Source organism: Phacochoerus africanus, chromosome 1 (genome assembly GCF_016906955.1).
Source record: "Phacochoerus africanus isolate WHEZ1 chromosome 1, ROS_Pafr_v1, whole genome shotgun sequence".
Lineage (NCBI taxonomy): Eukaryota > Metazoa > Chordata > Mammalia > Artiodactyla > Suidae > Phacochoerus > Phacochoerus africanus.
The window spans coordinates 181,199,625-181,210,746 of record NC_062544.1 but is presented as its reverse complement, the minus strand read 5'-3'; positions in this window follow the sequence as shown (position 1 = coordinate 181,210,746).

Sequence of the window (11,122 nt, the reverse complement as noted above, 5' to 3'; positions counted from 1 at the left end):
AGCCACAGTAACACCAGATCTGAGCCACATCTTCAGCCTACACCACAGCTCATGGCAATGCCAAATCCTTAACCTACTGAGCAAGGCCAGGGATTAGACCTAGGTCCTTATGAATACTAGTCAGATTCATTTCCTCTGAGCCATGATAGGAACTCCTACAGATTTTTAAAAATCAGGAGTTCACCAGTGGTCTAGTGAGTAAAGATTCAAAATTATCACTACTGTGGCTCATTGTCACTGCTGTGGCTCAGATTTGATCCCTGGCCCAGGAACTTCTGCCTGTCATGGGTACAGCCAAAATTTTTTTTAATAAAATAAAAAATAAAAATTAAAAAATTAAAAAATTATAAAAGTGATTATAACTGCAATTAACAGTAAAAAGATAAACATGAAAATGTAAAATAGGACATCAAAATCACAAAATAGGTGGGGGGGGAGTACAAAACTGAAGATATTTTAAAATGTGCTTGAACTTGAATGGCTTATTGGTTTAAAACAACTTCATATAATTATGGGTCAACATTCTTGAACTCCCCGATAACTAAAGATCGAAAATATACACAGGTTTACAGAGTTCCCGTTGTGGCTCAGTGGTTAACGAATCCGACTAGGAACCATGAGGTTGCAGGTTCCATCCCTGGCCTTGTTCAGTGGGTTAAGGATCTGGTATTGCCGTGAGCAGTAGTGTAGGTTGCAGACGTGGCTCGGACCTTGCATTGCTGTGGTGTAGGCCAGGGGCTACGATTCTGATTAGACCCCTAGCCTGTGAACCTCCATATGCCGCAGGAGCGGCCCTAAAAAAGGCAAAAAGATTAAAAAATACACACACACACACACACACACATACAGGTTTACAAACACCAAAAAAAAAGAACTCAAGCATACCACAAGAGAAAATCATCAACTCACAAAAGGAAAAAAAAGAAGAAATGAACAAAGAATGACTACAAAAACAACTGGAAAACAAGAATTCAAGTGACAATAAGTACATACCTATTAATAATTACTTTAAATGTCAATGGACTAAAGGCTCCAGTTAAAAGACATAAAATGGCAGACTGGATTTAAAAAAAAAGAAAGAAAAAAAAAGAAACTACAATATGATGTCTACAAGAGACTCATTTCAGGACAAAAGACACAAACAGACTGAAAGTGAGGGGATGCAAAAAGAATTTTCATGCAAATGGAAACAATAGGAAAGTGAGGATAGCAATACACATTTGAGACAAAATAGATTTTAAAACAAAACCCATAGGGAGTTCCCATCATGACTCAGCAGTAACACAACTAGCTTCCATGAGGATGCAGATTCAATCTCTGGCCTCACTCAGTGGGTTAAGGTTGCAGTGTAACATTAACCGTGAGCTGTAGTGTAGGTTGCAGACACAGCTCAGATCCCGAGTTGCTGTGGCTGTGGCCTAGGCCAGTGGCTATGGCTCTGATTTGATCCCTAGCTTGGGAATGCTAATAGATATAAAGGGAGAAATTAAAAATAATAAATAATAGTAGGAGACTTTAACATTCAAACTGGATATCAATGTACAGATCATTCAGACGGAAAAATTGATAAGGCAACAGAGGTCACAAATAATACAATAGACCATTTGGACTTAACCAATATCTACAGAACAATACATTAAAAAATAATAATAAAGAAATACACATTCTTTCCAAGCATGCATGGAAAGTTCTCTAGGAAAGACCATGTACTAGGCCACAAAACAAACTTCAACATATTTAAAAGGATAGAATTATTTCAAGCATCTTTTCTGAATACAAATAGTATGGAACTAAAAATCAACCACAGAAGGAAAAACAGGAGGAAAAAAATCAAGTGGAGACTAAACAACATACTACTAAAAACAAATAGAGCCATCCATGATTAAATCAAAGAGGGTATCAGAAAATACCCCACGACAAATGACAACGAAAACACAGCCTTAAAAAATCCATGGGGGAGTTCTCATTGTTGCTGAGCAAGTTAAGAACCTGACATAGTGTCTGTGAGGATGAAAGTTTGATCCCTGTCTTTACTCAGTGGGTTAAAGATCCAGCATTGCCGCAAGCTGCAGCAGAGGTCACAGATGCAGCTCAATTCCAGTGTTGCTGTGGCTGTGGGTGTGGCGTAGACTGGCAACTGCAGCTCCAATTCAGCCCCTAGCCCAGGAACTTCCATATGCTGCAGTTGCAGTCACAAATGCAGGAAAAAAATAATAATCCATAGGGTATGACTGGTCACTTTGATGTAAAGGAGAAATCAGCACAACACTGTAAATCAACTCTACTTTAATTAGGGAGTTCCCATTGTGGCTCAGGGTTAACAAACCCAATTAGTATCCATGAAGATGGAGGCTCCATCCCTGGCCTTGCTCAGTGGATAAAGGATCCAGCATTGCCATGAGCTGTGGGGTAGGTCTCAGATGTGGATCTGGACCTTGGATCTGGTGTTGCTGTGGCTGTATGCCAGCAGCTGCAGCTCTGATTGAATCCCTGGCCAAGGAAATTCCACATGCTACAGGTGTGGCCCTAAAAGGACAAAACAAAACAAAATAAAACCTATACTTTAATTAAAAATTAAATAATAAAAAAAAAATCCATAGGATGCAGCAAAAGAAATTCTAAGAGGGAAGTTCATAGTAATACAAGACTTCCTCAAGAATCAAAAATCTCAAACAACCTAATCAACCACTTAAAGGAACAAAAAAAACGCAAAGTCAGCAGAAGGAACAAAATAATGAAGATCAGAGAGGAAATAAATTAAATAAAAAACAAACAAGATCAATAAAACCACGAGCTGATTTTTTGAAAAGACAACAAAATCAACAAACATCCAGCCAGGCTAACCATGAAGAGAAGAGAGAGAACACAAAGAAATGGAAGAGGAGAGATAACAACCAATACTACAGAAGTACAAAAAATAAGAGAACACTATCAACAATTATATACCAACAAATTGGACAACTTAGAAGAAAGGGACAAGTTTCTAGAAACATACAGCCTGCCAAAATTGAGTCAAGAATAAACAAGTAATTTGAACAGACTGATCACTGGTAATATCACTGGTAGTATCTATACGCATTTACTGTTTTAATGTGGTATTAATTATCATGGTATTGGCACAAAAATGGAAACTTAGGTCAACAGAACAGAAGAGAGAACCTCAGAAATAAGCCCACAGACCTGCAGTTAAGTAATCTACAACAAAGGAGGCAAGAATATACAATGAGGAAAAGACAATCTCTTCAATAAGTGGTATTGGGAAAGCTGGACAGCTCCACATACAATGAAATTAGAACACTCCATCACATTATATACAAAAACTCAAAAGCTTTTACATAGCAAAGGAAACCGTCAAAAAAGTGAAAAGACAACCTACGGGACAGGAGAAAATATTTGCTAACAACGTGGCTGACAAGGGCAGACGCTGGCGCTCAATGCTTAGATTCAATAATACATTAGAGACTGTAAAAAATGTTGATATTCATATTCTATTCTTTCTTCCTCAGTTCTTTGATGGCCTACTCCATAAAGAGAAACTTCACATCATTTACTATTTGGTTGCCTAGTGTTACAATTTATATAGGAAAGGCAGGATAAATGCTTGATTATTTTCTTTTATTTGCCAGTTTTCAAAATAAAGAGCCTCCTCCAGTGATGATTCATACCTTGTATCGGAATGAAATCCCGGTTTTAAATATATTAATGTGTTTTGATCCACTGCAGTTATTGTCCTCAGTGATACTCAAATTACTCCATCTTTAGTCAGCAGGAGCCAATAACAATACCACCAATGTGATTACTGGAAAGAGTTACAAATTCTCTTGCATATGCTCTGCCCATTCTTACCTCACTTTTTTGCAATAGTGCTATACCTAATTTGTCAGAGCACTCAGCTACTACATACTATAGATCCTTCCTCACGTCCCTCATTTAGTCTTAGTTTTACATAGAAATGATATGCTCATTATCAGTCATTTTGTCCTGTCTCTTAAGTATTTTGTTTGTTTCAATCCCCTTCTCCAGTGGATTCATAATGAATACTATTCCCTGATTTCTTACATATTGACACCTGCTATAGATACAAAATCCTTGCCTCATATATTCTTTGTTTGACTACTTCAAATATACTAATAAATTTTCCTCAAGCATAAAGTGTTGATGTTAAAAAGTTTAAAAATGGAGTTCCCATTGTGGCTTAACAGTAATGAACCTGACTAGTATCCATGAAGATGCAGGTGCCAACCCTGGCTCCCTCAATGGGTTAAGGATCTAGTGTTGCTATGGCTATAGTGTAGGCTTGCAGCTGCAGCTCTGATTCAGTCCCTAGCCTGGGAACTTTCATATGCCACGCTTGCAGCCCTAAAAAAGCAAAAAATAAAAATAAAAAAAGTTGAAAGATAATATTACTTTCTTCCATACATAAGTGACTTGGGCTTTTTTCTCTAAGTGTCTAAAGGATTTTTATTTCCTTTTCTTTAAAGTCCAGTAAATTCAGTTGGCTGTATCTCAGGGTAGTCATTCTGGATCACTTTTATTAGACAGACCAAGGGCCCTCTCAATATTTCATTTTAATTCTCATTTTATTTCAGTTTCTTAAATTATAGATTTCAGAAGGCTTTGGGTCAGAATTTAATTCTTTATACACACACACACACATATATATAATTCCTATCATATATACACATATAATTTTAAAATTTCCCTTCTTTTTATCTTCTGAGGCATCATTTGTATTCACTCTAGTTTTTCTTCTCCTTTTTCCTTTTTTTTTCCTGCAGCATGCAGAAGTTCCTAGGCCAGGGATTGAATCCACACCACAGCGGCAACCTGAACCCCTGCAGTGACAACACTGAATCCTTAACCCACCGTGCCACAAGAAAACTCTTAGTTTTGCTTTTTAGTGCTCCATTTCTTAATAACTTTGTTTTAACTATTTTCTGAGTTCTATCACCTCATAAATTCTGATTTATCTATTCTTTCATTTGTTATATTGTTTTATTTGTGTCTACAAACTTGTTTTGAAATATTAGATTATAATTTTAGTCTGCCTTATGGGAATGTTTTTTGGCTATTATTTCATCAAATGTAAGAATATTATTCTCTTTTCCTTTAATTTTGATGGAATTTGATTTCCATCTTTTCAGCTGCTCAATTTTTATGTCAAAGTAATTCTCCTATGCTTTTAGAAAGGAGATGTTGTTCTGGATAATTTTTTAAACTTTAGCTTTCTATCTAAACTTTGATAACTTTATAGCTAGACCTTATACTTCTACTAGAGTTCTCTTGCATTGATGTGTTTTCAAAGCATTCAAGAATATGTCAGGTTATATTCTGAAATCTCCTGACTGTTCTCTCCTACTTCCACCCCACTATTAATCTGGATGTTCTTTTTTGTTGGCTTTTGCTATCTGTGTTCTGCTAAATTTAGATTTTATTCCCAGATGTTTCTTCTCTTTGAGGAGTTTTGTCCTGGGAGTTTTACTTAAAGAAGGTATTATGCCCAGACTAGCCTTTTCAGATTACAAACCCTTGTACTTCTCTCACAGAAAGGTATTCCATTGACTTTAGCAAGAAAAAAAATAAGAAATGATACTACGAATGTACATCTGAGGTAGAAAAAAAAAGGAAGTTCTTTGAGGGAAGTCTTTTTCTGGTTATTACAAAACTAACAAAAATAACTTTTTTTTTTTTTTTGTCTCTTAAGGGCCGCTCCTGCGGCATATGGAGGTTCCCAGGCTAGGAGTCGAATTGGAGCTGTAGCCACAGGCCTACACCAGAGCCACAGCAACGCTGGGATCCGAGCACCGTATCTGCAACCTACACCACAGCTCACGGCAACACTGGATCCTTAACCCACTGAGCAAGGCCAGGGATTGAACCCACAACCTCATGGTTTCTAGTCGGATTCGTTAACCACTGAGCCACGACGGGAACTCCAATAATAACTTTAAAAGAAGAGAAATTCCCCAAAATTTCACGCAGGAAAAAAAACATATGTTTTACACTTTTCCTATAAGTAACAGAAACCACCTCTAACTAGCTGAAACAACAAAAAAAATTAATTTATCCTAAGGAAGACAAGCTGATTGAAATAGCCTGAATGTTAAGATGCACCCAGGCCATGAAATCTTCCTACACCAGCTATCAATTCTGCTTTAATCTCAGCCTCTACTTTTTTCTCCTCTCTTACTACACACTAGTTTGGCCTACATCCTGGTTTGCTGGGTGGAAATATCCACTGACATCTTCTGAGTTTTCATTTCCTTTGTTCCAAAAGCTGACAGAATAAACTAGAATTTCTTAGTCTAAATTCTAAGTGCCTGCAGAGGGATTCTGATTGGCCCAGAGTGTATCACTGTGGCCAAGTGAGTGGGGTAAAGTTGTTAGGAAAGGATTGTCCCCACTGTGATCAAAAAATGGCATGAAATTGAGCATAATGATAAGATGAGAGAGGGACAGGGCAGGTGGAAGGGTCAGTTCCTGGAAAAGAGGGAGCCAAACAGACAAAACAGGTATTAAATCCAAATTTCTATTTTGGAGTTTCTGTTGTGACTCAGTGGTTAACAAACCCAACTAGCATCCATGAGGATGTAGGTTCAATCCCTGACTCTGCTCAGGGTTAAGGATCTGGCATCGCTGTGAGCTATGGTGTAGGTCACAGAAGTGGCTCAGATCCCACGTTGCAGTGGCCATAGCTCTGACTCAATCCCTAGCCTGGGAACCTCCATATGCCGCCAGGGTGGCTCAAAAAGACAAAAAAATAAAAAAATAAAAAATTGTATTTTCACTAATATTAGACGTATATTGTACACATGATATATGCCTATAACGAGTCAGGGTGAGAAAAAACTGGTTCAAAAACCAGGGAAATGAGTAAGAGCTACCAACAAGGGCTAATCTCCAAAACATACAAACAACTTATATACATCAACAACAGGAAAGCGAACAACCCAATTGAAAAATGGGCAGGAGACTTAAATAGACATTTATCCAAAGAAGACATACAGATGGCCAGCAGGCAGATGAAAAAATGCTCAACATCACTAATTGCTAGAAAAATGCAAACCAAAACTACTATGATGTACCACCTCACACCAGTCAAATGGCCATCATTAACAAGTTAACAAACAACAAATGCTGGAGAGGGAATGGAGGAAAGGGAACCCTTCTACACTGTTGGTGGGAATGTAAATTGGTACAACCACCATGGAAAACAGTATGGAAGTTTCTAAGAAAACTAAATATAGAACTACCATATGATCCAGCAGTCCTATCCTTGGGCATGTATTTGGACAAAATTTTCACTGAAAGTCTATTGACAGCTGAATGGATTAAGAAGATGTGGTACATATATAGAATAGAATACTACTCAACCATAAAAAGGACAAAATAATGCCACTAGCAGCAATATTGATGGAACTAGAGAGTCTTATACTAAGTGAAGTAAGTCAGAAAGATAAATACCATATGATATCACTTATATGTAGAACCAAAAGATAGCACAAATGATCCTATCTACAAAACAGAAATAGATCATAGACATGGAGAACAGAGTTGTATTTGCCGGGGGCGGGGGGGGGGGAATGGGATGGATGGGGAGTTTGGGGTTGGTAGATAACAAACGACTGCATTTGGAATGGATAAGTAATGGGGTCCTACTGTACAGCACAGAGAACTATGCCCAATCTCTTGAGTTAGAAGATGATGGAAGATAGCATTAAAAAAAAAGGAATTTTATATATATATATATATATATGTGTGTGTGTGTGTGTGTGTGTGTGTGTGTATATGTATGTGTATATATATGTATGACTGGGTCACTCTAAATTGAAGGAACATTGTAAATCAACTATACCTTAATAAACAAATTTTTTCATTTTTAAAAAGGAAAAAAAAAAACTAGGAGATCTTTTCTACTTCCATCTCCAACATCATTTTCTGAAACAAAATCAAGACCATGAGACATAACATTGCTGCCCCGGAGGTTAGAAGCAACAAAAACATGAAACAGAATACCCAAACTGAGTGTTGCGTTTTAAGAAGGATAGGTTTTCACTATGGAAAACAGTATGGAAGTACCTTAGAAAACTCTACATAGAACTACGCTACGACCCAGCAATCCCACTCTTGGGCATATATCTGGACAAATCTTTCCTTGAAAAAGACACAGGCACCTGTTAAGTTCATACCAGCACTATTCACAATAGCCAAGACATGGAAACAACATAAATGTCCATCAACAGATGATTGGATTAAGAAGATGTGTATATACACAATGGAATACTACTTAGCCATAAAAAGAACAAAATAATGCCATCTGCAGCAACACGGCTGCAACTAGAGACTCTCATACTGAGTGAAGTAAGTCAGAAAGACAAAGACAAATACCATATGATTTCACTTATAGCTGAAATCTAATATAGGGCACAAATGAACCTTTCCACAGAAAAGAAAATCATGGACATGGAGAACAGACTTGTGATTGCCAAGAGGGAGGGGGAAGGAGCAGGAGGGACTGGGAATTTTGGGTTAATAGACGCCAACTATAGCCTTTGGAATGGATAAGCAATGGGATTCTGCTATATAGCACTAGGAACTATGTCTGGTCACTTGTGATGGAGGATGATAATGGGAGAAAAAAGAATGTATACATGCATGTGTGAGTGGGTCACCTTGCTGTGCAGCAAAAAATTGACAGAACACTATAATCAGCTATAATGGAAAAAATAAAAATCACTATAAAAAAAAGGATAGATTTGTTGACCACAGTTTTGCTGCTCATTCAGAAACAAATTTAGACTGTCCAGTAAAAATGAAGACGTAAGAGTCACATGAGCTTCTGAAATATTTTGTTTAAATGAACACAGAGAGGTTAGCTACTGAACTTATCATAAGCAAAATAGACAGAGTAAAATGCATATTTTGGAAGCAAATACTCTACAAGCTAAACTACTAGCTCCACTTAAGAAAGGGTAGCTATTTGAAATAACTTTGGTCAATGACAATGTAACTGATAGCAACAATGAGAAAGTTTGAATCCTCAAAAGATGCATTTTCAGAGGAATACAAGTTTTAGATCCTAGAATCAAATTTACTGTCAGCTATCACTTTATTATATATTGTTTCACTACTTTTTCAGTTTTATGAGACTGACATGCTGCCTACTGTGCTAAGGAGGCAACTTACTTTTTCAGTTTTAGATGAACAGAACAATAAATCTTCTTAGACTATGAAAAGCAAATAATTTGAAGATAATCTCAATTCTTCTGTCATATTCTTGATAAAGTCTTCTTGTGGAAGATGCATGTCACTCATACGTGTAAATACTTATGGTACATAATTCTTAAAAACAGATTTGAAATTTGACATATATGTATAAATTTACAGTGTATAAAGAGTTATATAGTTATTCCTCAGGTGGACTTTCTATCATAGGAGAATCTTTCCGGAGAAAGAATTTTGTTTTTTCATTTGTGGTGAGGAAAGTTGTCATCTGCTTCACCCTTATCAAACGTAAAGAATCTCCCTGCAAATGTACTGCTCTGGTGGGGGATGCTGATAATGGGGGAGGCTATGTATGTGTGGGGTCGGGGAGTGTATGGGAAATCTCTGTACCTTCCTCTCAATTTTCCTGTGAACTTAAAACATGCTGTGGTTGCCAAGGGAGAGGGGGAGGGAATAGGATGGATGGAAAATTTGGGGTTAACATATGCAAACTATTACATTTGGAATGGATAACAAATGAGATCCTGCTGTATAGCACAAGGAACTATATCCAATCTCTTGGGATAGACTATGATGGAAGATAATATAAGAAAAAGAATGTATTATATTTATATGACTGGGTCACTTTCTTGCACAGCAGAAATTGACAGAACATTGTAAATCAAATCAGCTATACTTAAATAAATATTTGTAAAAAATAAAGTTAAAAATTCTAACTTAAAAAAAAAAAGGGGGATAGTCTTGGGAGTTCCCGTCGTGGCTGGGAGTTACTGTCATGGCTCAGTGGAAATAAATCTCACTAGCATCCATTAGGACGCAGGTTCAAAAAGAAAGAAAGAAAGAAAGAAAGAAAGGGGGGAAGGAAGGAAGGAGGGAGGGAGGGAGAGAGGGAAAGGAAGGAAGGAAGGAAGGAAGGAAGAGAGAGAGAGAGAGGGAGGAAGGGAGGAAGGAAGGAAGAAAGAGAACTGAGTTGTGCAAAAATCTGGAAAAGCATTCTAGGCAGAGGTTACAGCAAATGTAAATGTTCAGTGGTAGGATGAACTTGGTGTGTTTGACAGAAGGAAAGAAGGCTAGCGTGACTGTGGCAAAAATGAGCCAGCAGTGAGCAGGATGAGGCCAGATAAAAAAAGTGCTGAGTCCAGTATCGAGTCTGCTTTCAAATAGGGCAAAATGAGATCCTGTTCAAAGGTGAACACCAAATAGTGGACATATGTTTGTATGTAATTATTATTTTATTTGTCCTATATCTAAAAATTGCTGAAGCAGCTACTTAAACAATGAGGAGTATCATTATTATTATTATTATTTGCCTGCCCTGTGCCATATGGAGTTAACATTAGCTGGAATTTAGCTTCATTATATTTTTGTTTTTAGCTACCCCTCTGGCATATGGAATTCCTGGGCCAGGGATCAAATCCAAGCTGCAGTTGTGTGTGACCTATGACACAGCTGTGGCAATGCTAGATATCCTTTAACCCTCTGTGCCAGGCCAGGGATCAAACTTGCATCCTGGTGCTACAGAAATGCCACTGATCCCATTGTGCCACAGCGGGAGCTCCAACAATGAGGTTTATTGAAGCTGAATATCACTTTATTTTTTGAAGTTTACATAGTAATTAGACTTTACAGGAGTTCCCATCATGGCTCAGTGGTTAAAGAATCCGACTAGGAACCATGAGGTTGAGGGTTCGATCCCTGGCCTCGCTCAGTGGGTTAACGAGCCAGGGTTGCTGTGAGCGGTGGTGTAGGTCGTAGACATGATTCGGATCCAGCACTGCTGTGGCTCTGGTGTAGGCCAGCGGCTACAGCTCTGATTAGACCCCTAGCCTGGGAATCTGCATATGCCGTGTGTGTAGCCCTAGAAAAGACAAAAAGACAAAAATAATAATAATAATTA